The 26,101-nt window shown below is 39.7% G+C and overlaps 1 protein-coding gene across 1 annotated transcript in view; it reads right to left on the bottom strand.

Annotated features, from left to right (window-relative positions):
* The window catches only part of KCNIP4 (potassium voltage-gated channel interacting protein 4), a 1,107,243-nt gene that overhangs the window by 726,914 nt on the left and 354,228 nt on the right, over nt 1-26,101 (bottom strand). The window lies entirely within an intron of this gene.

Genomic DNA, 26,101 nt, shown 5'->3' with positions numbered 1-26,101 from the left:
AGAACTATGTCCTAAATTTCCTAAATATGACTTTTGACAAGAGAAATTTTGCAAAAGTCTGCTCTAAACATTTTAAACATTTTAAAATGAAAACAGAGTTCTCAGTCTTTCTGAGTCAGAAACTCCACACTTCTATGTCTCGTCCCAAAGACTCTCTCCTCTGTTCTCTTCCACACCCAGAAGCATTACCACACTTTAAAATGCCTAAGGGGCATTTGGGTGTGTGGCTCAGATGGTTAAGCATCTGCCTTCTGCTCAGGTCATGATCCCAGAGTCCTGGGATCGAGCCCCACGTCTGGCTCCTGGCTCGGCGGGGAGCCTGCTTCTCCCTCTCCCTCTACCTTTCCCCTGTTCATGATCTCTCTCTCTCTTATCTGTCTCAAATGAATAAATAAAATCTTTAAAACAAAATAAAATAAAATGCTTTAGAGGGTTACTTATGGTCACTTACTGCATATTCAGCTAGTTTTATAACCCAAGTACATTTTTTTTTAAAGATTTTATTTATTTATTTGAGAGAGAGAGAATGAGAGACAGAGAGCACGAGAGGGAGGAGGGTCAGAGGGAGAAGCAGATTCCCCACTGAGCAGGGAGCCCGATGTGGGACTCGATCCCGGGACTCCAGGATCATGACCTGAGCCGAAGGCAGTCGCTTAACCAACTGAGCCACCCAGGAGCCCACCCAAGTACATTCTTGAAAATTTAAAAGACTGGAAACAAACAAAACTCAGGCAAATATTAGCCATAGTTTTTACTATGCACACACACACATATGATATATAAGATATATATGATATTTATGAATTGCTGCATATAAAAACATAACCTTTAATCAATATACAAAACTGAAAGATAAATGTTTTTTCACTTCTTCACTTCAAACTCTGAAACATTTTTTATACGGGCATGATTATATTTGGAAAACATATCAACCCACTTAGGTTATTCAAGAGGAGTGAGATGAGGCAGGTAATAAAGTTGACAGATGTCTAACTGAAACTCTTTGATCCCTCCAGCTTTTAACAATAAATTTTCCCTTGGTGAATAATTGTGACTTCTACCTGTACCCAATCCACAGCCAGTCTCATATCTCCTTGTCATTAATATACTAGGAACTTTCCCTGCTGAATTATTCAATGATCTTTGGAGTTGGCTACAGTTTATAGAAATGTGACAGTCCTACGCGTCTTAGTGCTGTGAACTGTTACCAAAAGACTAAACATCCTTGACACGCTGATAAAAAATTAATTATTATTCTTTCAATGGAAAGGATACAACTCTGCCAAAAGCTGTTAAGTGTGGAGATTTTAGAGTTTTCCATTTCTCTCTTGCAGAGGACACACTAGGATTTTTCATGGGGATTAAATGGCATATACAAAATATCTAGCCTTGCCTGGCACACACTGGGTCTTTATACCTTCGTTCCTTTCCCTGGCCCTGGAATTTTTTGTCTTCTTTCCTCCTCACCTGTGAATGCATCTTTAAAGAACAGAGGTAGCAATGCAAAAGAGGAGAATGGAAGAAATGCCAGATTGTGAGAAAAAGATACCAGTTAAGAGATCCTTACTCTAGATACAATTAAGATATTCAGATACTCCAGGCAAGTTCCTTCCTCCCCTGAGCCTCTGTGCTCGTTTGTAAAAGTGGCTTAATCCCGTCCAGCTCTAGCTGATCACTGGGATATTGTGAAGATTAAGATAGGGGAAACTTTATTTTTATTTTTATTTATTTTTTTATAATATTTTTATTATGTTATGTTAGTCACCATATAGCACATCAGTAGTGAGGGGGGTGGGGGATGGGTGAGCCCGATGACGGAAACTTTTTTTTAAAAGCCTCTATACGTTATAAGTCTTCTTATTTTTACAGCTAGTCGGTATGAGATTAATATAAAATTGTATTAATGAACTGTGTGATTAGGAAAGGTCATTTCGATGACTGGTTCCCCCAGTTGCATTTATTTGGAGAGAAACAAGCTGCTGGCCTCACCATTTAGTGATGATGCCTTCAAACCACAAACATAAGATCCTGGAGTAAAAGTACTGATTAATTAATTCAGAAAGGATGTTACCCGATATAACAGAAATACAGGTAAACGACTGATTTGCAAAAAATTAATAAGGACAGACATTAGTTTTTTGTTTTTTGTTTTTTTTTCCTTTAAAATTCAACCCAGTGGGTTGAGGGAGTTTACCAATTTTGCATTAGAGGAAGTATTTTAAGCCTCTAAAAAGGAATCATCCCAAGACAGAATAAGCAGTGAGCAGAGAGCACTTGGCTCTTTTCTCCTGTTATTACGAAGCAGAAGAAATCCCTACCTATGGAATATTTCTTGTGCATACCTTAATCAGATAGAACCATGGAGTTTGAAAGTCTCTAGAACTGAGAATACTTTACAAAGAAGACAGCGGTTGAGGAGGAAGGACAGAGTGTTATCTGTCCTTGCCACAGCAAACCTTGCTTTTTTTAATACCTCGTTTTCAGGCTTCTCTTGGCAGACCGACCTTTCCTTAGGGTGGCTTATCTTTCTGTGGAGCTTAATTCTCAGGTCTCCTGGCGTTCCCAAAGCCATGAAGAAGCAGTGTCAACTATAAAGGGGACGTGGGGGCCAAATAGAGTTTCAGCTGAGGTAGAGTAAATGTAGAAAACTACTGAAACTCCAAAGGTGTCTCTACAAGTTTTGGGTTCACACCCTCCTCAGCCGTCCCGAGAAAAGAAAGCAGCAAGAAGTTCAGGCCCCTGGAGATCAAGCTCTAGGTGGTGACTGCTGGGAAAAATAAAACCTTTCTTATAAGGGCCAAGAGAGGACTAACAAAAAAGGACCGTGAGTACAACATAGCTGGAGAAGTCTGGGAAATACCATCTGAAAGCTCAAAATGGGGCATCAAAAAGTCGGAATAAACTCATGAGCACAGGTGTGCGTAGTCTGAAAGTTTTCTGTTGTGGAAAGATCAGGAACTTCCAGGTCAAGCACAGCAGACTTCACGATTCCTCCACCTCTCTTCAGCTCTGTGCTAATATTCGTTTTCGTGCCTGTAACCGGAAGCCCAGAGCAGCCTCACAGAAGTGGCAGGTGGACTGCCTGAGATGAGGCGGGCAGAAATACCTATTTCTCACACTCCTGATGGAGGTTTGTTTCGTCCTCTGCTACTCAAGCCAATGCTAGAAAGCTTAGGCCTACAAGGGGTTCAGAACTTGAGCTGGACCACACCAGTCTAGAGGCCTTCAGAGATCCCTGTTCCACTTGATGAGGTGTCTTAGCTGCTAAGCTATGTGATCTCAGGGCATGTCACTGAGATTTCTCTGAGCTTGAATTTGGTTAGTTGTAAAGTGAGACTGATTGTTAGGGACACTGAAGGAGAAAACAGAAGCAAATATCTTTGTATGTTAATATTAGCCCTTTAATTATCACCATCATCTTTAGTACAGGGTGATTGTTGGGGACACTGAAGGAGAAAACAGAAGCAAATATCTTTGTATGTTAATATTAGCCCTTTAATTATCACCATCATCTTTAGTACAGGGCGACAGTGTCAAGAGCTCTATCTTCTCCCTTTCTCTTCTTTTATGAACACACGTCCGTGGGTTTTAGGGCCCACCCTGAGTCCAAGTTGATTTCATCCCAAGTTCCTAACCTTCATTACATCTGCAAAGACTCTCTTTCCAAATGAGGTCATGTTTATAGGTTCCCCAGTTAGGAAATGGGCATATCTTTTGGGGGATTTCAATTTAATCCACGACAGGAAGTTAGATACGAAGCATATAAACTGCTGTATTGCATAATGTCAAGTAGTGATAAGTGCTCTAAAGAGTAAGGGGTAAGTGGGGGATGCTCTTTGGAGAGAGCAGTCAGTAAAGGTCTCCTGAGGGTGACATCTGAGCCAAAACCTCAATAATACTGGAGACAGTGAGACATGCAGATAAATAGGACATACGTTCTAGGCGGAGGGGGCAGCAAATGCAAAGACCTAAGACAGGAAAATTAAGAAAGCTGGGGTGGCTGGAAGCACAGCAGGAAACAGTGCAGTAAAAGGGAAAGAGACTGGGGGGCTGTTATGGACGTAATGTGTGTGTCCCCCAAAAATCTTTTTTTTTTTTAAAGATTTTATTTATTTGACAGAGAGAGACACAGCGAGAGAGGGAACACAAGCAGGGGGAGTGGGAGAGGGAGAAGCAGGCTTCCCGCAGAGCAGGGATCCTGATGCGGGGCTTGATCCCAGGACCCTGGGATCATGACCCGAGCCGAAGGTAGAGGCTTAACGACTGAGCCACCCAGGCGCCCCAAGATTTTATTTATTTCTTTGAGAGAGAGAGAGAGCACATAAGCAGGGGGAAGGGCAGAGGGAGAGGGGGGGAAATTGGGCTCCATCCCTGGACCCTGAGGTCATGACCCGAGCAGAAGGCAGACACTTAACCGACTGAACCACCCAGGTACCATAACAGGTGCCTCTTTAAATTTTATTTTTAAGTCTTTTTATTTATTTATTTATTTTTAAAGATTTTATTTATTTATATGACAGAGAGAGACAGTGAGAGAGGGAACACAAGCAGGGGGAGTGGGAGAGAGAGAAGCAGGCTTCCCGCCAAGCAGGGAGCCCGATGCAGGGACTCGATCCCAGGACCCTGGGATTCTGACCTGAGCCGAAGGCAGACGCTTAACGACTGAGCCACCCAGGCACCCCTGTCCCCCCAAAAATCTTAGGTTGAGATCCTAACTCCAAATATGATATTAGAAGGTGGGGCCTTTGGGAGATAATCAGGCTCTGTCCTCAGGAATGGAATCAGTGCCTTATAAGAGGAGACCTGAGAGTTTGCTTCCTGCCTCTACTCCTGGCCAGGGGAGGACAGGGAGAGGGCCATCTGTAACCTGGAAGTGTTTCACCAGAACCTGACCAGGCTGGCTCCCTGAACTTGGACTTCCAGCCTCCTACACCGCGAGAAATAAATTTCTGTTGCTGATAAGCCACCTAATCTATGGTATTTTGTTACATCAGCCTGAGTTAAAACAGGCGCATAGAGGTCACAGGGAGGATTATGTATTTTATTCCAAGTTTGATGGGGAGCCAAGGCAAAGCTGAGAGAAGCAGAGTCACCTTCGTCTTTACAGCACACATTCTATTTCAAACCAAACCCCAGACACAGGCAGAAACATTTAAAATATTACATTCTCAACTAATTAGCTCTGTGAAAGAGACAAAGCTCCAAGAGCAATTCTTTGCCGATATTAAAACTAAATTCCACTTTCCCTACCATCTCTTTTCATCATCTTGTGCCTCGCTGAACATGTCATGTGTTTGCATAAATGATTCCTTCTGCCTGCATGCCCTTCCTCTGTGTGCCTCCTCTCTCTACCATGGCTGGTCCCCTGTTTGTCTCCACTCCCCAGAAAAGGCCACTCACCCTCCTCCATGCTCCAGAGCCCCTATTCCCCCGAGCATTTCCTTCACTCTCCTTCCACTGTCTGTTTCAAGCCTGCGTCCCCTACTGGCCTACATCATTCTTCACGGTCACATCTATGCCTTTTTCATCTTGGTAGTTCTAGAAACTAGCACATTCCACAGTAGGTGCCAGATAAAGGTTTGTTAAATGTGTAAATGAATCTTGGTCTTATTCACTTTGATTTTGCCTGGGTTTATTTATTCCATTCCACTATTTAATGGTATTTAATGCATTTGTTGAAGTTTAGTACCAGAATACAATCTAAACAATCTCTATGATTCAGGGAGCTGCTTTCCTCCATCCTTGTCCTTACTGAGTTCACTGAATTGTGCTGTATTTGTCATGCACGAGTTCTGAAAAATTAATACAATCTGTGAACCTTACCTCACAAACATACACCTAGAAGCAGTGAAAAGTGTCCTAACAGGTGTGGCCTTCGGTGAGATTTCTAGGGCAAGGGCAGGGTGGGGGGTGTCTTTGGAAACATTAGTTTTTTTTTTTTTAATGTATATAAAGCTCCTAATTGGACTTTCTCTAATGGAAACCGCAAAGTTGGGTTTGTGCTGTTGTCGTAAAGCATGATATTCGTGAGAATGAGAACACAGAATCAAAGCAGGTGCAGCCCACAAAATGAAAAGTTGAACCATTCAGAAAACATATATTCTCAAATACGGGTAGTCATAAGAAACATGTCAGAAGCACTTCTCTGTCATGTGTGGAAAATGTCTTCCTTTAAATGAATATTGAGTATATCCAGTTAGCAGGAGCATCTAGACAGAGAGGCCTCCATTATACATTTAGACAAAAACAGGATCACTGTGACCCATGTCCCCTGTTACTCCCCCAGCTGTCAGAGTTCGTATCTCAATTCCAGACCCAGATCCAGTTAGCTGGTCCATCAGAGGCTGGAAGCGCCCTGGGCCAGGTGTGTCTGTAGGCACAGCTGTATGCTGTTAAAAAAAAAAAAATGCATGCTTAGCTAACCCTGGAATGAATTCAGATCCCAAATATTACAAGGAAATGAGTATCTTTTGGTTTGTTGTGTCTCAATATACAATTGAAGTAAGTAAATTTTGCTTGGCAGATCTGTAAAGTCAACATATTTTTTTTATTTTTTATTTTTTTTTTTAAAGATTTTATTTATTTGTTTGACAGAGAGAGACACAGCGAGAGAGGGAACACAAGCAGGGGGAGTGGGAGAGGGAGAAGCAGGCTTCCCGCAGAGCAGGGAGCCCGATGCGGGGCTCAATCCCAGGACCCTGGGATCATGACCTGAGCCGAAGGCAGACGCTTCACGACTGAGCCACCCAGGCGCCCCAAAGCCAACATATTTTTTTAAGAGATGAGAAACACACATGTACGAAAATGGATTTTGAGAACACCGTGAAATGTTCATAGATTATTGGCTTTGAAGTTGGAGAGCCTTTAAAGGATAATTACAGTAATGTTGAGATAATAGCAATTCTTTTTTGCCTAGTTTTTTTTTTTTTTTCATTTTGTGAAGTGTTTTACCAACAAATACGTTAAGTACGTGTTTCAGCTATCAGTATATCCAATTTAGAGATTGGGACAATCCAGTCTCAAGGAGTTAAATGGCTTGTCCCAGTTCCCGCAATTGGTATGTATCAGAGATGGGACATGGACTCAAGTCTTTTGTTTCCTGGTTTACATGGGAATAACATCAAACCTCCCGATATTGGCTAGCTTCTTCACAGGTGAGATGGTGTGCTTTCTCTCTCCCAGAAAATTTCAGAGATGGTTGACATTTCTGCTTTCTCAAACTGCCAGTCACCTTGAAATAACTCTATAGGGCAGTTTATGCCAAGGGTCTTCCATGGAACACTAATTCTACCATATGTCAGTAGATACTACTCAAAACAATATTAAAAAATTGTCAAGGCCAATTCTGGTTTCAGCTACGTAAGACATATTTCTTTCCTGCAGCACTTACCACCCCTTTAAAGATAAATGTGTGCATTGCATATCGTCTACCAGGGGCTCTAGCACACAGCACTTCCTAAATATGTGTGACCACATGACTGTGTTTATTATTTTTACCCTAAATATTTAGGAATGCTTTGCTGATGGAAATTACAGTGATCTCTAGTAACAGACCTTCCTAGATTTAATACACAAGACAGGAAATGTATATAAATGTACAGAAAATTACACTGTGACAACACCAATGTAATTACCTTGGCTAATTGCACCATGGATATTACCAGAATCACAGTATTTCATGCTCATTGAGATGGCAAGAAAGATCAGGAGAGTAAAATGCAATATTGGAGAAAAAATAGAAATAAAATTGGAAACTGTCACCATGTATATACTTAATCTTTAATATGTTTATAGAAAAATGTCCTGTATAGGAGGTGCCTGGCTGGCTCAGTTGGTAGAGCATGCAACTCTTGTTCTCAGGGTTGTGAGTTTGGGCCCCACGTTGGGTGTAGAGATGACTTAAAAAAAAAGGAAAATAAGTAAAAATGTCCTGTATAAAAACTTATGACTCCAATAATATTTCAATAGTGATTTTGTGAAAAATTCTCTTCTTTTAAGCTTCCTGATAACCAAGGGTTTGCATCTTGAAATCAGAAAACTAGAGACAACAATGTATCCCAGTGTCATGGAATGGAGAGTAGGAAACTGGTTCCAAGTGGACTCACATCCACCAGTCAGGTCCCAGTCGCTCCACACCTTGGCTGACTGTACTACATGGTTTGTTCTAAGGACATCCCTGAGATGGCAGAGCATCCTAGGCATCTTCGTTCTTGTTCCCAATTTTGAATCCAATGTCAAATGTTTCCCAAATGACTTAAATTGACACTTTTAGGACATGGGGTGTCCAGTTGGTTTCCTGGGTTTTTTAACTACAGAAGAATAAGGTAGGGAGGTGGGGAAGTGGGGGAAATGATGAAGGTGATCACAAGGTACAAACACCCAGTTATAAGACCTGGGGATGTAATGTACAGCGTGATATAGATAAAAATACCGTATTGTATAGTTGAAAGTTGCTAAGAGAGTAAATCTGAAAAGTCCTCATCCAAGAAAAAAATGAACTTTGTACCTATGTGAGTGATGGATTTTTTTTTTAAGATTTTATTGATTTTATTTATTTGACAGAGAGACAGACAGTGAGAGCAGGAACACAAGCAGGGGGAGTGGGAGAGAGAGAAGCAGGCTTCCTGCTGAGCAGGGAGCACGATGCAGGGCTCAATCCCAGGACCCTGGGATCATGACCTGAGCCAAAGGCAGACACTTAACCAACTGAGCCACCCAGGCACCCCATGAGTGATGGATGTTAATGAAACTTCTTGTGGTAATTATTTCACATTATATACATATATCAAATCACTATGCTGTTCACCTTAAGCTAAGACAATGTGATATGTCAATTATATCTCAATAAAACCAGGGCAGTGGGAGAAAAAGAAGATACAAAGGAAGGAGTGGAGATTCTTCTAACTGCAAGTGGTCAGATGCTGGACCAGCAATGGAGAGGTGGACCCAGGAGTCCGGGATGAGGGGAAGGAGGACAGTGTTGCTGATGGTGATGCTGAGGTTCCTGAGAGTCTGAATAGAAGGTACTATGAAGGGAAAGCCATTCTTACGCCTTCTGATTTTTTTTATTTTATTTTTTTAGGATTTTATTTATTTATTTGACAGAGAGATAGCGAGAGCAGGAACACAAGCAGGGGGAGTGGGAGAGGGAGAAGCAGGCTTCCCATAGAGCAGGGAGCCCGATGTGGGGCTCGATCCCAGGACCCTGGGGTCATGACCTGAGCCGAAGGCAGACGCTTAACGACTGAGCCACCCAGGCGCCCCACGCCTTCTGATTTTAAAAGGTAGCCAGAGAGGTGTGCTGTGGCCAGAAGCATCCTTGGCCAGGAACTTCCCATAAACCAGAGTGCACTGCATCCGAGGGCGGTGCTACAAATCAGCTTTAGCTTGGACATTTGCAGGCATTATGCTTGTTACCTGACACAATGTGCAGTCTGCATTTTTCAGGATTCAACTGTATTAAAGTAATGCATACCGTACATCGCTAGCCTCATTAGGGAGTGCCACTTGATTAGGTGATATTAAAAAGAAATATCTAGGTACAAAGACTAAGGACATCAATGCTGTCTCTTTAGATGCCACAATCAAAAGCGATGATTAGGGGAAAACAATGATCTCTTGCCTGTTTAGAGCCAGGCCATTACAGTAAATTAATTGGACTGTGAAGCAAAGATTATGTAGATCATGCTTTTATGATGTGATGTTAAAACTGTGATGATCAAAAAGAAGTAAGCAGTTTGTGAGTGGTATAAGCAGCTCTTACTTTGGCCATTTATTCTTTGATGATATGACTTCCTAAACCTTTGTCATTCTATGTAATGCATTTTGTTGAGGCAATAAAATTACTTTGCACCCAAATGCAAATGGATCTTTCTCTGCATCTTTTCACCTACTGGATGAGAACATGGGCTTTGGAATGAAGGGGTCCTTAATTTCCATATATGCTCTACCAACTGTCTTGAACAAGACATTCAGGTTTTCTAAACCTGTCTTATCTGTAAAAAGTGGGATCATAAAAGCTACCTAAATAGGTCTATTTATGGCTAAATGGAATGATTATAAAGCTCTAGAACACTATGTGGTACAGAATCATCAGCAAATAAATGATGAGAAATACTTATAATAATAATTATCACCTACTTTTATTAAGAGTGCTAGAAGGGAACTCAGAGTTCATTCAATCCAAATTTTTCACAGTGTGAATGAAGACATGAAATTGCTTCGTTCTAAACAGTTGCAAAGCACTTTAAAAAATGTCTTCAGCTATATCTTGTAGACCCACCATTTGTCAAGCTCAGTGGGAGGCAATGGCAATTTGACGTATATACATTCTCTATGAAGGTATATACACTATTTATTCATACCCAGATTTATTTGAGAACTAATGATAGCTGTCCCTTGAGTTCAGAGGGTACCGTAGGGGAATGACCCAAATTGTGCTTCATGTAATGTAATGGAGGCCTCAACAGTGTTGACAGGAGAAGAGAAGAAACAATGGTCCTGCCACAAAAGTCACTTTGCAGAAAAGGTGGTGACTTATTGGGCCTTTAAGGAAGAGAAGGAGCAGAGTGGACCATATCCTTGCAGGATAAACAGAAAGTGTCGACTCCATTTTACTCATGAGAAAACCAAGAACTTGAAAAAAGTATATGTATATATATATCCATTGTCCAAGGTTCCGTAATAGATCAGGGGCAAAGTTGGGACTAAAAATCTGCTCCTACAACCCATTTCTACTAATACATCTATTCTTTAAATGCTTTTCTTTTCTTTCCTTTCTCTTTTCTTTCCGTTCTCTTTTCTTTATTTTATTTTTTCTTTCTTGCTTTATTTCTCTTCCTTCCTTTGTTCCTTTGTTCCTTCCTCCCTCCCTCTTTCCTTTTTACATTTTTATTTAAATTCCAATTAACATACAGTGTAATATTAGTTTCAGGTGTATAATATAGTGATTCAACACTTCCATACATCACCCAGTGCTCATCAGGTTAAGAGCACTCCTTAATCCTCTTCACCTATTTAACCCATCCCCCCACTACCACCTCCCCTCTGGTAACCATCAGTTTGTCCTCTATAGTTAAGTCTGTTTCCTGGTTTGCCTCTCTCTCTCTCTCTCTTTTTTTCCTTTTGCTCATTTGGTTTGTTTCTTAAATCCCACATGAGTGAAAAATACCACTCTTTCTTCCATTCCCCCAAACAAGTAATATCTAAGTTTGCAGAAAGAAATAACCATCAGTTTTCTTCCACAGGGGATAACTTTTTACTTAGTTTCTTTGGTTTTTTTTTGTGGATTTTTTTCCTCCTATTTGATTTATGCCTTTACTTGTAGATTTCATTTTATTTTGACTTTTCCCTTCTTAATTGGGTGATGCTCCTTTGAGAATATTTCATTCTCCCTTTGTACATAGCAATTTGTTTTTCCCCCTGGCAAGCTCATTTATGTATATTCTAAAAATAAGCAAATAATGTAAATGCAAATGGGCTTCCAATGATACTTCACAGGGGTCTAAATTGGCCTTTCTTTCACTTGGTGTTGCCTGATGCACAATGTCCTGACCTTAAGGTCATGCCCCATTGGGCTATTCTAATTGTAAAGTGAACTCTGCATCTGATTTCCAGATTATTGGAACTCCATGTTTATCATCACTCTGATTAAAGGCCCCTGCAGCAAATGGACCATGGCTGTTTTTGCAATTGAGCCTTATTAAAATTTAAAGTGTATCCATAAATACATAAGTGCCTATTACGGATCAAAGGTCTGAAAATTAAATATTCACAAATACAGCTCATTTTACAAATCAGAGACTCAAAATTACTGAAAGCCAGATAATCTTAATACTTCGTACCAAATAACCTTAGTTATTTCTGCAGTGAGCGTACTGTGTTAATGTGAAGCAAATGCTTTTGCAGCTTGAGGAGACATTTTATTTTATTTGGGGAACTCACGAACTATAGCTCTCATGCATGGCACACTACAGTAGTGTTAAAGTCTTAACAATGGTAACATCTACCTAATATTTTTTTTATTGAATGCATCAGCAAAGAAATCATTTGGGGCTTATTTACTTCACTGATTTTCTTTTTATTTAAATTCAGTTAGCCAACTTAGAGTACATCATTAGTTTCAGGTCAGATGTAGTGTTCATTAATTTATCAGTTGCGTATAACACCCAGTACTCATCACATCATTAACATAACATCCTTAATGCCCATCACCCAGTTACCTCATCCCCCCATCCCCCTCCCCTCCAGGAATCCTCAGTCTGTTTCCTAGAGTTAAGAGTCTTTCACGGTTTTTCTATTTCACCAATTGATTTGATTCTCATCCTCTGAAAAGGTGAATAAATTTGGGCATATTTGTTTTAATGATTATTCACAGAGAATAGCACACTTTAATTTCTGTAATCCTCTGTAAAAGTTCAGGCAACAAGTATAGAACTGCATGCAGCAGCAGAATGTGCAGATGGATGCCTCCACAAATGAACGATGAGGATTTGTTCTTATGGATACTAAATGGATTATTATTACATAATTAAGAGGTGGGGGGAAACCAATGCTGGAAAAAGAAAACAAGCGATTTAATTAGAACAACATTTTGATTTGCCTTAAACATTTTTTTTTTGGTATTAAAGTTACTGATCTATTAAATTGCATGGGGGAAAAATAATAGAACTCATTACATGGAGTATTCTACTTTGCCACAGCGAGAGCCTGGATCGCTCACTTATTGGTTATATGCTCTGGAGCAAGTTCAGGAAATACAGATTAGTAAGGAGATAACTTTTCGCATTAGGGGAACTTCAATATCCTCAGGACCTTTTAGAAGATTGGTGGGTACATAAAGAAGAGCAAAGTGTCTGTTTGCCCCCCATTGTCCACCATGGACAACAGGCACTAGAAAACGATGGCTTCTGTTTCAGCATCCTTTCCTAATAGGAAGGAAAGAAAGAGAGAGTAATGGAGACTGGAAACAGAGGAGATAGAACTACAATCTCCTCAGACACCTCTACTTCAAGCAAGTCCGTCTGACCATTTCCTAACACCAAACACTAAAAGAAACTTCCAGAATTTGTTTCATGTTCCTCTAAACCTTCAAAACTAATCTCAGAAACAACTCATAAAACTTGTCCTTTTCAGTTTGATCATTTAAACTCAACAGACAGCAATCGTTTCACCAGTATTCCTCATTTTGGGGAATGGGCCAGTTTGATGCACACTGTGTATTCCACCAGAAAAAATCAGACCAGAAGCATTAAAAAAGCAAATGTTAAGGCAATTATATTATTTACTATCATCACCAAGAAAACTGTTATAATAGGTATAATAGGTGTCATTAATTGAGCAATTTACTATCCATTAAGAATGGTATGAATTATTTCACCATTTAATCCTTTGTGTCAGCCTGCCTCAAATCAATTTGCTTTATTTTTATTTTTATTTTTTATTAAAGAACCCATCCTGGCTTTTTGGAACAACACACAACCTATCACACTGTTTATTTATGAGGAAGACTCATCTCTTGGCAGGAGGGCTGAACAGATGACCCAAGGTGGTTAATGAGAATTCTGACAATGATTAGTTTAGAAATGAACATGTGCTTACAGGCTGGCCAGTGTGACAGAATCCTGGGACTTCTCCTGAAACTGTTCAACTGTGTGAACAATCCTCTGGTCATTTGTGGATCTACAACTAGTAAAGTCTTTTCCTTCCTCTTTATTTTCTTCTATCCCTCTTCTCCCCCTCTTGGTCATACAGTCATTCTAGCTGCTAGCTTATTCACCAGGAAGACAACTATGGATGGATGAGTCATTTTTGTATGCAAACGAAATACATCGAAGCTTTAATGTACTTATTTTGAAAAGGTGGTGAGCCCTGGGATACATAAGACTGATGTATTATTAAAGCATAGAAGCAATTCTAGAATAGTCAGGAAGAATGATTAGAGTTTAAGTGGCTATTATTAACATTTAATTTACAGAGGTGGATAAGCCACTGATATTAAAGGGCTATTACTAAGAATGAACATATGTGCACATTACATCTAAATGGCCCCTCCACCTCACTCTGGAGAGCTTCTAGAAACCACTTCTACCTACAAGAGGTAGAAGTTTACCTCCAATAATCGTTTATGCTGAAATTCTTCCAATCAAATGACCTGAATATTTGGGGACTTAATAATGGCTTGATGACTTTTAATATCAGAAGGAAATAATGAATTACATGTGTTTATGTGTGTCAAGAAGAGAAAAATGTTCTAACCAACACAAAAGGAAAGTAAAAGAAAAAAAAATCATGTAGTAAACTTCATGTTTTATACAAGACCAACAACAACAAACCTCTGTCTAACCAGTATTTTGTTCCAAAATTTGAGGATACGTGCACTTACAGAGGTAAGATTGCATCAACAAATTTCAGATTTTGACTTAGTATAAAAAAATGTCATGGTCTAAAAATTATTTCAAGCTCAAGATACCAAAGGGAACAAAAATACTTTCACATTTATATTCCACCTCTCAACACTTGCGCAAATACACAGAACCCAAAATATCTTTTGCAATTATCTTAATTACTGTTACCTTTGATTTATCTTACAAGGGTAATGCATTTGAAATTGTAATTTCTCATTAATGTCAGCTAGATTTTACTGGATTTTAAAAACATTACTCCTTTGTTGGTTGGTCTGCTTTTTTAAATATGTGTGATTCAATGAATAAGATATGTTAAAATAACCAGTTTTCACCTCAAAGGATGTTTCTGTAGGGCCATGATTTTGCAATGCTAATAATTATTAAGTTATGTTACAGATAAAAGTATTTTCCCACAAGGATATTAGTATATATTGGTAGGGTAATCAATATGCTAAACATTGATCCAAACTCAAGGTGACTTCTAAATGCTTTGTACTTTCTATATGTTAGAAGTATTTCTCCAGACAGGACACATAGGATAATGGGACATGCACTGGAAAAAGAATCTGGAAAATCTAATTTTTACTTAAGGTCTATAACTACACTGCTGTGTGAATTTTGGCATATTACTTAACCTCTCTGGTTCTTACGATCTCTAAATTGAGAATGCTTTTATTTTCATCATAGATATCCCCATAATATGAAAACTGAATGGAATAATAAATATGAAAGGCAGTAAAAATTACAAAATGCTAAATTAACAGATAGCCCTGTCCATCATTTAGCAATCAGATATTTAATGAGAAACTACTAAATATACAGAGACAATTCAGAAAACATACTCAAATTTGACAATGGGAGAGGTACATAAGATATACCAACTGCTATAAGAACAGTTTAGTTCAAAAGTTATGAGAATTTAGAGGGGGGAAAAGATGATTTTGAGTAGGAAAGAGGGATAAGAAGAGAAGAACAAAGCAAAACAACATGAAATGGGTCTTGGGAAATATTAGGACCTGGATTTCAGATGAGAAGACATATGGCAGGTAGGGGAGGAGATTATGGGTTTACAGAGATAGGAAGATCACACAACATGCATTTCACCTCTTTAGTCAAATGAAGGGACCACCTAAAACTTTTAAAAGAAGAGAAGAGGAAGGAGAAGGATAGGAAATAGGATGATCAAATACCCTTTACTGAGCAATTAATACCCATAAGACCTTAAGTGTATCTAGTATCCCAACTTGATGATATAAGTATTATTGTTATTATATTTATCTATGGATTAAAAATTGAAAATATACCAAGAATTACCTGAATCTAAGATCATGCCCCTCTACCACATCTTACCTCATTATACTCTTTTGCAAGTAGATTGTAGTTCATTTTATTTTCGTAAAGCATGTTTTTACATTGCTGTTTTATGTGGTTGACAGATGATTGCAGAGATACGCTCAAATGAAAAGTAGCAAGCTGGCCAGAGCAGTCCTTCTTCAGTAGATTTAGTCGTGAATCGGGGTTCAGAAATGAACACTCAGATGCACCTGCTCAGCCCTCCAACCATCCACTCCTCAAAAGACTAAATGATTAATGTAGAGGGAAAAGCCCTCACATCTTGGAGAAGGATGAGCACAGGACTCCCCTTCCACCTGCCCCTAGAATCCTAGGTATTTGGGAAGTCCTCCATCTGTTCTTCTCACACTCAGGTCCCTGCTTATTCCCAAACCTGCCCATATTTTATAAGTCAGCCACCAGAGTGTATTCGTGAGGAGCATAAGCTTTAATTCAGAGAAATGTAAGAAAAAGTCATAATACTAGTTACTAGCTGTATGACCTGAGGCACAATGCAGAAGATGGAGATAAAAACACCATAGAATCATTTGAGGCTTTCATAAATATGTATATGTGTACCGCTTAGCCTTAAGCCTGGCATCCAAGTACTCTAAAGTGGCAACTATTTGTGTTATATGGCTCTTTGTGTTTTATATCCACATCAGTACCACCTCCTACAATATGTACCTAAAGCAACTGATTTGTGCATCAATGACATCCATTATAGTTTCATATCTGTTCAATAATCATTTCCAGAGTATCCTATGTGTTAGGCACTGTACTGGGTCCTAGAAAGGAAAAGGATATAAAGAGATGAGTAAAATAAAGCCCCTACTCTTAAGAAGCTCACAGGATGGTGAGGAGTAGACAGAACTCTAAAATTACTGGGATATAAATTAGGATAAGAACATGGAGGAAACATGTGTCTAATTTCTGTTTGAGAAAATTAATAAAAGCTTCAATGGGGAGTGACATCTCATGTGAAGCTAGATATCCAAGTAGAATTCCTCTACTGGCTAGGACAAAGGGGGAAGGATTCTCAAGGTAGAAAGAATAGTATCTATTAAGCAAAGATGTGGGAGCAAGCAAATTTTAGGGAAACTCAAAGACATTCAGAATAATTGGAGCAGCAGTTACATATACAGAAGGGTAAAGGAATAAGAGGATGGGGCTCCTGGGTGGCTCGGTCACTTAAGTGTCTGACTCTTGATTTCAGCTCAGGTCATGATCTCAGGGTTATAAGATCAAGTCTGTGTCGGGCTCCCACTGAATGTGAAGACTGCTTAAGATTCTCTCTCTCTCCCTCTGCACCCCATACCCCACAACTCACATTATCTCTCTCTCTAAGAAAAAAAAAGAAAGAAAGAAATGAGAGGATAGTTAGTTATACTGGAGCCTTGAGCTCTGGATTGTAAAGAGGCCTCTTGCGCCACAGTAAACATTAGGAAAAACCAACACTATTTTTAAGTTAATGTTGGCTAGAAGGCTGGGTTGGTCTGGGGATAGACTGGCATCAAGGAGACCAGTTAGACAAAAATGATGGATTCAAGACAGCAGTGGAAACAAAGAAGAGTAACACTGAGAGGCATTGAGGGATAGAATCAATACAGGCTGATGACTAGATATGAGGCAAGAGGAAGAAGAAAATGTTAAGATTTGTAGTCTTAGAAACTATGCATACAGGGCGCCTGGGTGGCTCAGTTGGTTAAGCGACTGCCTTCGGCTCAGGTCATGATCCTGGAGTCCCGGGATCGAGTCCCGCATCGGGCTCCCTGCTCGGCAGGGAGTCTGCTTCTCCCTCTGACCCTCCTCCCTCTCATGCTCTCTGTATCTCATTCTCTCTGTCTCAAATAAATAAATAAAATCTTTAAAAAAAAAAAAAAAAAAGAAACTATGCATACAAATGAAATAACAAATGGAACCAAAAAATACAAAGAGAGGAATAATTATTTGGAGTTCTTTTAGCCTTCTTCCCACTTTTTCCTGGCTTCCAGCCCAATTCATATTAACAAAAAGGAACTGGACTTCTTGTTATATATTTCTTGAATGTAAATCATGCCTAGCTTAAGCTGGTAGGCTTCTAAGTTATGTTAAGATCTAATTAACATCCCACAATTAAATATGTGAGAGCTCTTATTCTGAGACCGTAGTTTTTAACTATCCATGTAAGGATACTGGCTTTAATTCATGTGCAGCAAGATTTGTATAACTTGCCCAAAAAAGAACTTGAATCCTTTTCCTGCTGATCTTCCAAAGGACCCAGTGAGCTGGATAAGTGGACCTAAAGCCCCCAGCTGAGAGTGGATTAAGAAATTTAGGTCTGCTGAAAAAACAGAAAGGCAGACACTGGCTACTGGGGTAGAGTCAGACTTTCTGACTGGAACATCAAGGAACCCACAAATGTAGCCTCACAGATATATGGGACTTGGAGACAAATTGCAGAGATAGTACATCAAACTATGTCCATAATATGTAATGTCACATTTGTGCAAGTCAGTAAGGAACTGCCAGGCTCCCCAACTACCTCCCCGATGATTCAGTATTATGATGATTGTCAGTACAGGAAGCTGGCATTCCCTGTTATAATTTTGAAAAGTCATATCAACAGAATTCAATTATGGGCAATAAACATTTATTAATTATCTCTTAGAATCACTGTGACAGAAACAGCTAATTACCAATCCAATATCTATTCTTGCTTCTCCTTTAAGAGCAGAACCCTGATTTATTAAGACCCGCAAGATGCCATTTTTTTTCCATTCTCTAATGAAACTAGGAATGGCCAATGAGATCTAAAAGGAAGTCACTGAGTGGGGCATCTGGGGAAACTCTTTAGAAGAGGCAAGACTTCTATGCCCTCCCCGCCATTCCTCTTTCCTGCTTCTTAGATTCTATCTCTAAGGGCCAGAGCTCAAGAATGGAAATATACACTAATCCTTGCAGAGCAAAAAGAAAGAAGGAGCTCAAGTCCTCCAAACAAGCCTCCTTCAGCCTACTGCTGACCTTAGTATACATGATAAAAGATATAACGCTAATTCGTATAAATTAATGATATTTGGAGTTTCTGATGTGTGCAAACAAACATAATTAACATGTAGGAGAGCCAGCCAGATGCTCAGAGCTAGGGAAAGCAAAGATAAGTAAAACTGATAAATGGTATGAGAGATTATAGGAGAGAGGACAGAATTCTAAAAACAGTACTTTTTGGTTTCCCCGAAATAGTCTAATGTAACTGAAAAATGGATGAGGAAAGAAGTTACATTTGTAGTTACAATAATGCTAATTATCATAAGGAGTGAGCACTCTATCACATAAACTTGAGGGATCAGTCATGAGGTATTATAAAGCCCTATATTTTTCTAGGTACCAGTGGGGAAGAAATACCTGATTGTTACTCCCAGACAGTTTATACACTACAAGAGGAAAGTGACTAGTACTTAATAATAAATGGCACATATTACAGCCATTACAAGTGCTGCTATGCAGCTTTCAAGTCGACAAATATTCTCCCTTAATGAGGTGCCCTGGGGAGAGAGACATGAGTGAGAAATGATACTACAATACTTTAAAACCTAGGTTCCTAGGGAGAAGAAAGATATAATTCAAGTGGTATTATAATATAGTAGACTTGTATGAATTTAATAGCCATAGTTTCAACTTTTTTACAAGTAACTTCATTATGGGTGGAAATGTCTCCCCTAAAATTCGTATGTTGAAGTCCTAACCCTCAGCAACTCAGAATACGATCCTATTGAAAAACAGGGGTTGCAGATATGATGAGTTAAGTTAAAATGAGGTTATACTGGAGCAGAGTGAGTGCCTAATCCAATATGACCGGTGCCCTTATAAATAAAGGGAAAATTTGGACATATTACACACACAGGAAGAATATCATGTGAAGATGAAGGGGACACTTCTTCATGCCTAGATATGTCAAAGATTGCAAGCAAACCACCAGAGGCTAAGATAGAGGTAGATTCTTCCCACAGCCCTCGGAAGAAACCAAACTGCCTGCACCTTAATAATCTCAGATTTCCAGCCTCCTGAACTGTGAGAAAACAAATTTCTGTTGTTTAAGATACCCATTTCGCGGTACTTTGGTATGTTCGCAGACGAACATACCAAACTTCAGTGGAAACTTCAGTGGAAACTATACATTTGCCAACATATTGTGTAACTACATTAATGGCTGTCAAAATTCCGCTAGTGAGTAAGCTCAAATTTTTCTGTTTCAACATAATGACACTTGAGAGTAAAGGGCAGGGGAACTTTGCTGTTTGAAAAGGAAACACCCTCTTTAAAAATTGGTAACAATGCGTGCTGGTGCAGGAGCTGAATAGAAAGTTTGAAAGGTAAAAAAAATTGGTGGTATTATCTGAATTTGAGGGTTCATGAAGTTCTTAGGATACATTTTCAAAGACTAATAAAGGGTTTTTTTTTTTTTTTGTACAAAGCAAAAGAGATGAAATTCAGTAAATGACACAAAAATAAGCACTCAGAGGGGTTATTAAAGGAGGGGAAGTATCCATTGTGGGGTCAGGAAAGGAGGTGGCATTTGAGAACAGCTCAGAAAGATGTTCCATTAGTCGGGGTCCAGTCAGGAAAACAGAAGCTATGACTAGAGCCTCAGAGGGGCATTGGGTACTCCGGTGCTGAGAGCTAAAAATGATCATGAGCTCTTCTACACCAGGCTGATACAACCCAGAGGTGAAAAGATTTAAGAAGCAGTTACCATCCCCTGGGCTGACAGAACTGGTGGTCAGATCTCTCATAGAGAGGGGCCATGACACTACAGACACCTGTGTACTACACCACAGAGGGGCCTGGCCATTCTCTGAGACCACCCAGAGGGGCACGGCTGGGTGCCAGAAGGACTGGGTTGTGACTGCCTGGGACTCCTCCCACCCCAGAGGGAATAAAGCCAGGTCAGAAAGTTTCCACAGAAGCTGGGGGCTGAAGCCAAAGTTTTCTGCCTCTTGCAGAGACTGAGATCCAACCTGGAGGTCAGAAAAAAGTCCAGTCTCCCCAACTTCCAATCCCTCATCAGTGTTCCCCAAGGGTAAACCCTACCCAGAAATTGGCTGGCAATGGGGTCTGGGAAATGTAGTTGGAGGCATCTCAATCTCAGCTTCTCAGAAAAAAAATAGATAAGGTGTAGGTAGGGGGGGGTGTGTGTGTGTGTGTGTGTGTGTGTCGGGGCAGGACGTAGTGCTTGAAGCTAAGAGTCTATAGGTGAAACAGGAAGAGATGCAAAGGTTTTGATTAAAAGGAGTCAGTCAGACAAAGATAAATACCATATGATTTCAAAATGTAAATCATGTATGTAAAATTTTAGAAACAAAACAAATGAATGAAAGGAAAAGAGACAAACCAAACCAAACCAAACCAAACAACAGGCCCTTAACTATAGAGAACAAACTGAGGGTTGCCAGAGGGGAGGTGGGTGGAGGGGGGAGGAAAAGGGAGTAGGGATTAAGAGCATACTTACGGGGCGCCTGGGTGGCTCAGTCGTGAAGCGTCTGCCTTCGGCTCAGGTCATGATCCCAGGGTCCTGGGATCGAGCCCCGCCTCGGGCTCCCTGCTCGGCGGGAAGCCTGCTTCTCCCTCTCCCACTCCCCCTGCTTGTGTTCTCTCTCTCTGTCAAATAAATAAATAAAATCTTTTTTAAAAAAAAGAGCACACTCATCATGATGAGCACTGAGTGTTAATGGAAGTGTTGAGTCACTATACCATACACCTGAAACTGATATAACACTATGTTAACTACACTAGAATTAAAATTAAATAAAAAAAGAAATAGGGTAGAAAGTGGTATTTGAAGTCTCCTGAAGTACCTGGCTATAATCAAAGTGTCTGGAATGTATGGAAAGGTCAGTCAAACATGCTGATTCCCTGATATGTGTCAGGAATTTGTCTAGGTGCTAGAGATATTAAGGTGGGCAAAGGAGACAAACGGTGATTAGCGGATTATGTGATTCAACTTGAGCATCAAATGTGTATTAGGGAAAGAAGTAGGAAATAAGACTAAAGAGGGAGGAGAAAAGCCTAGAACTGTATTCTGGATAGCCTGGGGCACCACTAAGAGGTAAGTACATAGAATTCAATAAACCATGGTTAATCTTCAGTGGTTTGTGAAAATGGATCTGCATGTCTGTCACTGGGTCAGCAGCATTAATTCCGAGTAAAACAGATGTATTTTTTTCCTAAATAGCCAAATGTATTATTTTACCATCATCAACATCATCATCATCGGTGTTATATTATTTATGAAGCATTTACTACGTGCCAGGAATGGAGCCCTTTTCTTACATCACATCAATCCCCCCTGACAGCACTTACAGAGTAGGTCTCATGACTCCTATTTTACATGGAAAGAAAGTGAAGACCAGAGAACGTAAATTATTTGGTCGAAGCCATGTTGATTTTAAGTGGCTGACCCTGGATTCCAACCCAAGTCTGACTCCAAATCCCTTTCTCTGAAGCATTATACTCTACTATGCCTCAGAAAAGTCATCCAGACTCACACATTCTTTCCAAATATTCTAGCCAGCAAGGTCATTTCAAGAGTCAAGTACTGCCTGGCAGCTTGAGCCAGTCCTCCACACTCCTAGCTCAGCTCATTTATAATCTCCTCCAAGTATTACCTCTCCTTCTTCTCACTTTTTAAGGTTTGTCCCAGCCCTCGGAGATGACAGGTGAATGATGGTGATGAGAATGTGGTAACATGAAGTTCATAAACAGGAGAGGTTGCCAGCAGTGGGCACGAAGAGGTTCACAGAGGACGCATCTGGGAGAGAGCAGCCCCAGCTGTTTTAACATGTGTGCAGATTACCAGTGTGCCCGCACACCCATGTGGACCTGATCACAGTTGTTCAGAAGAAAGCACAATTAAACTCAGGAATGCCATCATACAGACTATAGTTGCTCTCTTCCCAAGCCTTAATGGTTTGGCTCTTTATCTTACACATATAAACACAGTAGACGAAACCTCCAAATAAATAAGCAGCAGGTGCACTGGTATTCTCTTGCCAAGATATTATGCAAGTGCTAAACACAGCAGAAGCACACATCCGTCGGTTTCACTGCTGAATGTGGGAGGAGGCAGGTAATGTTGAGCAGGTGGGTTAAATTAAAACTCATCTGGCTTTCAGAAGGGCCACTGATGGCCCAGAATTGGAAGATGCCCAGGGGCACAAGAGGTGTAATTGCCCTGAAAGAAAATCCAGAGACTGTGAACTCTGGAAAGTTTAAGATTTAATGGGGAGTATCCAAACACATGCAAAATGATTCAGCAAAAGGGAAGCAATTGTAATAATCTTAATAACTTCTATCCAGCACTTCGCTGTTTTGCTTGATTATCACATCAAACTTACAGGATATGTACAGTGCACAATTTTACTGATATAGAAACTGAATTTATGGATATAAAGTCACTTTCCTAAAATATATTTTAGGTACATATAGATAGATATTATACATAAGGCAAGACAGATGTAGAAAAAGAATTTGAATCTAGCACTAGGTTAGTAATTCCTGTAACAAGCCACCATATCTCACATCTTAATTGCTAGAGATTCTTCCACTTGAAATAGCCAGATTACTTAGAAGCACATACTTGTACCCTAAACCACCTCCACCTATTTCTTTTTTTTTTTTTAAGATTTTATTTATTTATTTGACAGAGAGAGAATGAGAGAGAGAGCACATGAGAGGGGGGAGGGTCAGAGGGAGAAGCAGACTCCCCGCTGAGCAGGGAGCCCAATGCGGAACTCGATCCCGGGACTCCAGGATCATGACCTGAGCCGAAGGCAGCTGCCTAACCAAATGAGCCACCCAGGCGCCCCCACCTCCACCTATTTCTAAAAGAGCCTGATATTTGTCAAAAATTCCGGCAAATATGTACGTTGGCAGTGCCTGTGTTATGACCACTTTGAGACTCTTATTTTAACAAAATCTGCTGCTTATTTTTTTTAGATACATCAGCAAACCTTAGTTTGTTCTGCCTGAAGAGTTTAAAGTACATTTACTCTGGCTTCTTTTTTTATCCTGTAAGGCAATCAAACTCTACGGTGAAAGAAATTTAAAGCACACGCCCAGGGGATGCCATTTTGAAAATGTGTAAGGATGTAATGTAGATAAGCCAATAAAACAATTTTGTCAAAATTGGTCTTAATGTCTTAATGTATGCATCCTGATTCAGGCAATCACTTCTTTTCTTATCTTCTTCCTTTTAAGCCCTGTGCATATTTTATATAATAACAGTATTGAAAAACATATGGGTCCACTGGGATCTCTCCTCCTCCCAGGCCTTTGTGCATTCCGTTCTCTTATTACCTTTTCCCTACTTCCTTACTGGACTGCAAATTCAGTTTGATCTTCATCTCTTCAGCAAACCTCCTCTGCCTTCTCCAACTGGGTTAGGCGTCCATTTCAGATGTTCCAAGAGCATCCTGGACAAGTTGGTATCACCACCACTGTTTGATTGTAACAATAACGGTAGTAACAGCAGTAGCATTAATAGTGAAATTAGCACTGAACTTATACTACCAGCAGCAATAGTAATTGCCATGAATTGAACGCCTCCTGTGTGCCAGGCACAGGACCAGGAGCTTTAAATATATTAACACTAATCCATGTGAGTCCTATGGATTAGCATGAATTAATTATCCCCACTAGTCAAATTGAGGGAAACCTAATTCCCTTTCATTCCTCCTTTATTGGTAGCTATCTCTCCCTTACCATTTCTTATTTTCAGTCTTGATGCTGCCCTCTTTGCTTCCTTAAGTAATTTAGCTATGTATTAAATTCTATATATTTTATATTTATATTTATATTTCCCCAAAGAATTGTTTTTTGTATTTGTTAGTTCACTATTTTTCTGATTTCTAAATCACTAGATTTATGTTTTTTCTTCTATTAAATTGTATCTCTCATCTTTCCTTAGGGTTGTTTCTAACAGTTTGAGTCTAGATGCTTGATTCATTTGATTTTTCACATTTTATTAATGTGAGTATTTAAGCCTATGAATTTCCCTGGTGCAGGGCCTACTTGGATCCCATACTATCTAAATCCATATTTCATCATTTTTAAGACAAAATTTTTTTTTTTTTTTTTTTTAGGATTTTATTTATTTACTTGAGAGAGAGCGTGCACAGAGGGAGAGTGAAAGGGAGAAGCAGGTTCCCCAATGAACAAAGAGCCCAATGCAGGGCTCAATCCCAGGACCCTGAGACGTAGACAGACGCTTAACTGACTAAGACACCCAGGTGCCCTAAGACACAATTCTTTTAGGTTATTTCAACTTGTAACACTTCTTTGAAGATTTTATTTATTTATTTGAGAAAGAGAGAGCACGTTCCCATGTGCAAGCTGGGGGAGGGTCAGAGGGAAAAGGAGAAAAAGAATCACAAGCAGATTCCGTGCTGAGCTTGGAGCCCAATACGGGGCTTGATCTTACGACCCTGAGATCATGACCTGAGCTGAAATCAAGAGTCAGACGCTTAACCGACTGAGCCACCCACGCACTCTTTTAACACTTCTTTGAATCAAGAGACGCCTTCATCAAAGGGTGAACATATGCATCTATCAATACACTAAACTCCATTTTGATCATATTCCAATGGTTATCAGCCAGGCTGGAGTCCTGAAATAGTGGCCCTCCAGAGGCCTGCACAGACTCAGGCATGTTGTTCCTCCTGGTATCACTCCTGTTGAGTTACATCCATTAGTGGTATTCTAAGAGCGGAGTTCAGTTGCTGTTTCAAATACTTTCATTTTGTCAATCAAAATCATTCTAGGAACAATTTTTAAGAAGATCAAGAAAGCACTACCATCAACACTTTCCAAAGGAGTATCAGTGGATTGAAAGAAAATTCTAGAGATAATAGTGGACCACTCTCTGAAGTAATGCCCCATCACTAATGTACTTGGTGACACAGTAGAAGAAAAATTCTAAGGAATAAAACAGAATGGAGGCATAACTTACTGGCAGAAATTGTCCTCTTAATGAATATAAAATAACCATGCACCCTACAACTGATGCTGTCTTAGATTTGATGATGTTACATTTGTGTCTTTAAAATTATGACCTGCTCGAACTTTACAATATTGTTTTCATTTCCATTTGATCTGTGTGTCTTTAAGAAGGGATTTTTACATCTCCACGTTATACTGGCTTTTTTGCTTTCCAGCTTTGCTTTTAATTTGAAGCTTCATTGTATGGAGACCAGAGAATGTTAATGTTGTCTACATTATTTATATATTTAAATAATCTATTGAACGTGTGTGTGTGTGTGTGTGTGAGTGTGTGTGTGTAGCTCTAAAAATAGCCAGTCTTGTCAAGGTTACATGGACATTTAAAAAGA

The sequence above is a fragment of the Neomonachus schauinslandi genome, chromosome 2 (genome assembly GCF_002201575.2).
Source record: "Neomonachus schauinslandi chromosome 2, ASM220157v2, whole genome shotgun sequence".
NCBI lineage: Eukaryota > Metazoa > Chordata > Mammalia > Carnivora > Phocidae > Neomonachus > Neomonachus schauinslandi.
The sequence above is the reverse complement of the archived record's forward strand: the minus strand, read 5'-3'. Positions and strand labels throughout refer to the sequence as shown.